The sequence below is a fragment of the Zea mays genome, chromosome 2 (genome assembly GCF_902167145.1).
Source record: "Zea mays cultivar B73 chromosome 2, Zm-B73-REFERENCE-NAM-5.0, whole genome shotgun sequence".
Lineage (NCBI taxonomy): Eukaryota > Viridiplantae > Streptophyta > Magnoliopsida > Poales > Poaceae > Zea > Zea mays.
Window position 1 is genome coordinate 210,463,995 of NC_050097.1, and position 7,221 is coordinate 210,471,215.

Genomic DNA, 7,221 nt, shown 5'->3' on the forward strand with positions numbered 1-7,221 from the left:
ACGGCCAGGCCCAGTTCTGCTTCTGCCTACTCCCTATCCAGCTGTCCCTGATCCCAGTCTCAGGTCCCAGCAACCCTAGCTCCAGGCGGCCGATGGGCCGACGGCGTCCTCCTCCCAGGCTCCCAGTCCCAGGTCCCAGTCAGCAACCAAGGCTCCGCGTCCGCGGCAGTGCGGCACCGCGCACGCGGCCACGCACAGTCGCACACTCCTCTGTGGTTCTGTCCTCTCCTCTCCTAGTGCGCGCAGTCGGCCAGTGAGCTACAGGCTCCCAGCACCAGCAGGCCAGCAGGCACACGCACCAGCAGGCCAGCAGACACACGTCCCAGCACGTTAATCTCTCTAATGGCCCACAGTCTGCTTTAGTTTGGTTAATCTCTCTAATGGAGGAAATTAGTAATGGCTTCTTCAGTTTCCTGTCCCAGAGAAAATTAGTAAGGTGAGAGGCTGTTTGACACGAGATCTGCTCCTCTTTTTTATTTTAAAAATCGTGCCAGGACAAGAACAGACATGGCGGGAGTGAAACGTTGACATCCAGGCTCCAGCATGCATCTAGCAACAGATATCAAGTGATCTAATAAACAAGGTGTTGAGCACAGTGATGTGCAGAGATAAGCTGGGCACGCACTTGAGAGACGCAGTGACCCTGTCCTGTCTCCGTTCATGTCTTGCGGTTCCAACAGGCAGCAGCCAATATCTATACCTGCAAATGGAACGGGTACCCGAATTTTACCCAAACCCAAACCCGAAATTGCGGGTACCCGAAATTGCGGGTACCCGAAAGTTCGGGTACGAGTACGGGTTCTACTGTTGGAAACCCGAAATAAAAAAATCCAAAAAACCCGACCCAAAATTTCGGGTAAACCCGAACGCCCAGTCCTACCGGCAACACCCTCGGGGGCTGGGTAAGTGTCAACACCATCCTCGAGGCCCAAGTTCTCTGCGGTAGCCACCTCTAAGGCTGAAGGTCCCTCAACTACTTCCATGGGAGCAGGACGATTCAAGTCAGTTTCCTGACCCTCAAGACCGCGCTCCAAGGTCGATGAGGCGCGGGACGCTGCCCGGGATGACCCCAACCCGGCGTCGAACACATCAGCACAAACATCCATCGCGTCACCATCCGCCAGCTCTGATAACAGATCCTCTGGAACCATATCTTCAAGAGTCTGATCAAAGTTCGCCAGAGACAATTCTTGTAGACCAATGAGGGCAGACAGGGCAGGAGAAGGAACTCCACTACTTTCCCCACTGGCAACATATTGCTGACTGTTCTTCCGAGTCAAAGGGACCTCATCTTCTTCCTCCCCGTCGTTTTCATTAGCAACACAGACAGCACCCCCATTGGGATAAGCGACAGATGGAGCACACCCATTGGGATCAGCGATAGATGGATCACACCCATTGGGGTCAGCGTCAGTAAATTCAGGCACAGGCACTTCCTCAGCAGCAGGAACCGAAGGACCAACATCCCGATCCAAACTAGATACTCGCCGAAGACGTCTCTTTTTCTTTTTCTGCTCATCAGCAGGAGAATCAAGTTGATTGGCTCGGCAAGGGCGTTTCGGGCGAACACTGACAGGCCTCTGAATATCCAAGGTTGTACCAGCTTCCGGGAGAGGCGCCACCACCAATGTCCCAGCAGGAGCAGCATCAGAAGAGTCCTCAGCTAGCATATCAAGCATTGCACTTATCTCTGTATCACTAGGATCCAAAGGCACCTCAAAGTGGACCTGCCGTTCATCATCAGGAATTTCTCCAAGCGAGGCAACCAAAGCACTAACTTCTTTGGCAGAGGGTCGCACTCTAAGGCCCAAACCGCCGTCAGCAGCAGGAGGATTCGACACAAAATGAGTAAAGGCCTTGGAAGGAGGCAGGTTCCAGGCCGAGTATGCGACAGGGGCGCCAACATTTGATACCTTGCCTCTGAGTATCATTTCAAGCCGGTTCACCAAGTCTACAGCAGGAATTCTTCTGTTGGCGACCCGGGTTGAGTCAGCTAGACCTCGGTACAGGTAGGCCGGGTATGCCCTATCCTTCAACGGCTGAATGTTCTTGAAAACAAAATCAGCAACCACAGCCTCTGCAGTCAGACCCCTCTCCTTCAATAGTCCAACCTCAGCCAGCAAAGCCCCTGCCTCAGCCACCTCCTGGTCCGTGGGAGACTCGGTCCAACTCGGAGTACGAACATCTGGCAGTCTCCCTGACCGTGGGGGGAGAGAAATTCCGTGGTTCTCAACAATAAACCACTCCAAGCGTCATCCCTTGATACTATCCTTGAGTGGGATTTCAAGATAGTCAGTCTTCCTCCCACGGCGCATCTCCAAACTCGCACCCCCCCACCAGCTGATGCTGCCCCCCGGCCATCCCAGGGCGACAGTGTTACAAGTACTTCCACGGTCCAAAATGTAGCAGGACGCCAAGAAAAGCTTCGCATAAATGAACGTAAATGGAAATTTGCAGAGTGGAATTGGGATTCAGATGGGTCAAATTAGGGCGATAGAAATCAAGGAGACCGCGGAAAAAGGGAGAAATAGGAAGAGCGAGACCGCGGAGAAGAAAAGGAACATAAATCACGGATTCGTGGGTATCCTCTGTTGGAACAGTGACCCCGTGGCAAATCCGCCAAGAGCAGAGCTCCTTCGGAGGAAGGACCCCGATGGACACGAGATGGAGAAGGTCAAGCTCAGAAACAACAGACATATGGTTACCTGCGAAAGGCAACTGGCTGTTGGGGTCGATAGGGGGAATCACCGCAGCGGATGAACTCGAGGCCTTTCGCTTGGGCGCCATCTCAACTCCACCGGCGAATAGAGCAGGAGCCAAATTGCAAAAGGACAGAGAAGATCTGGAGGCAGGAAAGCAAGAACTAGGGCACGGAAAGCAGAGGCGGCTGAAAGCGCAGTACATATGGGGTCATCCCGGGTCGGATACCGTTTCCAAAAAGCGCCCAGTCATCACCCGGCGGTTACTTCTAAAACATCGGCGCGCCATGTCATCACCCGGCGGTTACTTCTAAAGCACCGGTGTGCCACATCATCACTCGGCTATTACCTTCAAAGTGGCCGACGCAGCCCGTTCTAACTCGGTTGTTATTTCTAAAACGCCGACGTTATCATCATTCACTCGGCAGTTATCTCTAAAACGCCGACGTCGTCTTCAGTCACTCGGCAGTTATCTCTAACACGTCGACGTCGTCTTCAGTCACTCGGCAGTTATCTCTAAAACGCCGACGTCGTCATAAGTCACTCGACTGTTACCTCTAAAAGTGCCGACGTGGTCATCAGTCATTCCAACGCTGATGTGGCTTCGTCATCATTTGGACGCTACTTCAGAAGCGTAAATGTTGACAATAATAACTCGGCCATCACCCCTAAAAGCGACGATATGATGCCCGAGTTACTCAGCTACTATTCCAGAGGAATCGACTTCACAGATAAGGCAAACAGAGGAATGATTCGAGAACTCCAAGCTACGACACAAGCATAACAGATAAAGAACATCACGGACAATAAATATCGCGACAATCATAAACTGACTATGAAGCAAAATAATCAACACAGGAGGAGACGAAATCATTCTTCATTAAGGGAAGTTACAGGACTTACAAATCAACTTGTTATGAGTTGATACTTCCCTACTACTACTACTACTGCTACGCTACAATCTACTACTCTACACTACTAACTACTACTACATTATTTCATTATAATACTTCTAACCTATACTTACATCTAAAGACCAGTGGCATCTAGCCACTGGCCTTGTTGCTGCCCCTGCTGCTGCCGCCGTTGCCGCCCTTGCTGCCGCCGTTGCCGCCCCTGCTGCCGCCGTCACCGCCTTCGTCGTCGTCGTCACCGTCGCCTCCGTCGTCATCGTCTCCGCCATCGCCGCCACCACCCTCCTTGGACGAGTCCGAAGAGTCCTCCTCGTCCGAGGAGTACTCCGACTCATCCGAGCCCTCGAGCCCGGAGCGCTCGACGGCCTGGATATAAGTCCAGACCTCCGCGGCAATCCCCTGGGAGTCGTCTGAATCGTCAGACGACGCCGGGGGAGAGACGGGAGCCGGAGACCCCTCGGACTCGGAGGAGAACTCCTCCTCCGAGTATTCCGAGTCGCCGAAGTCCTCCGATGGAGGAGTCGGCTCGCGCTTGCGTTTGTTACTCTTGCCCATGGTGGAAATGAAGGGAGAAGAAGAAAGCAAGCAGCAGAGAACAACAAGAGATGTGAAAAAACCGGAGAGGCAAAGGCACTATTTATAGAAGAAGAAGGCAACTGCTCACCTCCTACCAAGGTCACTGAACAGTCGCAAAATATTCAATATACGCTTCAACCCGTCTAAAGATACGTCAGGCGACTGACGCCGTTTCACGCAACGCAACACCCATTGGGACTCCAGTCAACTGCGCGGGCAATATGATTACACCCGCCGTCACATCACATTACTACTCAGAAGCAACCGGCTAAAACACTCAGCGTACCAAGTCGTCTCTTGCCCACACCCATTGGGGGGGACGCCCAGGAATTATCAGTATATTTTTCAAAATTGTCACATCCGTGCAGGGCATGCAATGAATACCTCAAGACAAAAATGAGATATCAGTAAGGATCAAAGGAAAGCCAAATATAGCCGGTGAAGTACAAAGTCTGACCGACAGAAGTGACATGAAGACTAGCCAGGGGACGTCCATCGAACGTCCAATCAGTCGCAGATCAAATAAATTGCACCACCTAGCAAGATATGGGCAGATCACGAACTCGGCCTCAAAGACAAAATACATGCTGACCTCTAAAGCATAATATCGATGACATAATGCTGACCTCTAAGGCATTCGGAAAAAGAAAGGATGACTCTCAGCAAAAGGACACGAAATGAAGACCTTCGAGTGGATTATTTTCAAAAATCCACTCAAAGCTCGGGGGCTACACCCATTGGGTGCACCTCCGGTGCACCCCATGAATCGCCATTTCAAGTCAAGATAATGCTAACTTCTAAAGCATATGGCAAGATTAAAGGCAAGGCTGACCTCCAACAAAGTGCAAGCGGAAAATAAAAATGATTTCTGATGAAGACCTTCGAGTGGATTATTTTCAAAAATCCACTCGAAGCTCGGGGGCTACACCCATTGGGTGCACCTCCGGTGCACCCAATGAAGTTCAGGGTCCTACAATACGAAATGCTGATCTCCAAGGCACGAGTGTGAGACAGAGCACCAGTTTTCGAGTGATCAAAGCAGAAGGAGACAGTAAGAAATCGTTTTTACCAAACTGCCCGGAAAGCATTTCTTGTCATAAACGAAGACCGCAAGCTGGACCTAGGATCTTTGGGCCGATTATCTCAAAATCAACCCAAAGATCGGGGGCTTGTGGGGGACAGATATCCCCCAGGTCCACTGGAAGGATAAAAGACGTCACGAAAGGCCCAAGGGCCCAATAATTGGGCCTGGGGAAGAACGACCAGTGAAGCAGATCGACATAAGGCCGGATCGGTGCGAGCCCGGATGGCCCAACAACGTTGAGCAAGCAACCACAACAGAGACCCAACTTTCCCGCGCTGGAGCCCCGTACAACGGAACCAGGCGAGGATAAGTCAGCAGAACTATAGGAAGATAGACTCAATCAGTTCACTATCTCTTAGGTGCGCATTGTTATCACATCCTCATGTATTGCCTCACGGTCGAATATATAAGGCCTAGGGGGCACCCCTTCAGAACGATCGATCTCACTACTCAGCCATCCACCCCAACTCTCTACTCTCTAGTATTAGAGAGCTCCCTTGTAATCCACCACGTAAAGCATTCTCACCAGGACGTAGGGTGTTACGCATCTCCAAGCGACCCAAACCTGTAAACACTATCCATTGTTCCTCGTGCATTCGGCACGAACCATTTAGCTACAGTCGGCGACACCGTCCTACTCCTAAAAACACCTTGAGGGGCAACCCCGGGTGTGCGGTCGGACCCAAAACACCGACACTTACATAGGGCACAACAATTATATAAAAACGAATAACACAATGTCTAGACCTTTGTGCAGCGCAATGTCTGACCTGGTATACATTTGGGAGAAGCACCATTTGTCGGTGTCTAGTGTCCGACCGCACACCCGGGGATACCCTCGTGGTGCTTTTGGGTAGGACGGTGTTGCTGATCGTAGCTCGATGGTTCATGCTAGGAGCACGAGAGAGTATAAGAGAGAGACATGTGATTTTATGTAGGATCAGGCCGCTTTGAGAGGCGTAATACCCTACTTCCTGGGGTGGCTCTGTAAGTGTGGTGTGTTACAAGTGGTGTCTCCTAAATGGAGATGGGCTAATGAGATGAAAATGATGGGGGTTCCCTTTAGGCCTTATATACAAGACCGTGGAACACTCCCTACGTACACGATGATCACATTCTTATAGCATATCTCCTAGCTAATAGCGAACTAACTTAGCTTATCTTAAGGAAACCTGCCGAATCCATCTCGATCTATCCCCGACGTTCGAGGGCGCCAGGTGCAGAGAAAACGGATGGTTCCTTGAGATTGTGCGTGATCTAATGGACGATCCGGGCACGAGCCCATTGCCTTCTTCGGTCGGCCCATTTCACTTGTGGTCTTTGTCAGGCCCATGACGAGACGACCTTGTGGGGTAACTGGTCTGTGACCCCATGCAAGGGTCTTTCACCTTCTAGTGGACCCGGGGGATATTTGTCCCCCACAAGCCCCCAATCTTTGAGTTTATTTTGATATAGTCGACTCAAAGGTTCTTAGTCCTGCCTGTTGGTTCGTTGCATGGTCTGATTTTTAGTACTGTTGTTGTTGGGTGCACCGAAGGTGCACCCAATGGGTGTAGCCTTCGAGCTTTGAGTGAATTTTAGAAATAATCCATTCAAAGGTCTTTATTTTATGCTTTTGAAATCAGCATTTTGGCTTCAAGGTATTGTGAATCTATTGGGTGCACCGAAGATGCACCCAATGGGTGTAGCCCCCGAGCTTTGAGTGGATTTTAGAAATAATCTTTGGTCTTCATTTTATGCTTTTGAAATCAACATTTTGGCTTCAAGGTATTGTGAATCTATTGGTTGCACCGAAGGTGCACCCAATGGGTGTAGCCCCCAAGCTTTGAGTGGATTTTAGAAATAATCCATTCAAAGGTTTTCATTTTTATGCTTTTGAAATTAGCATTTTTAGAATAACCAGGCGACACCATTTGTCCATGCCTTGTTAGGTCTGAAATCAATTTGA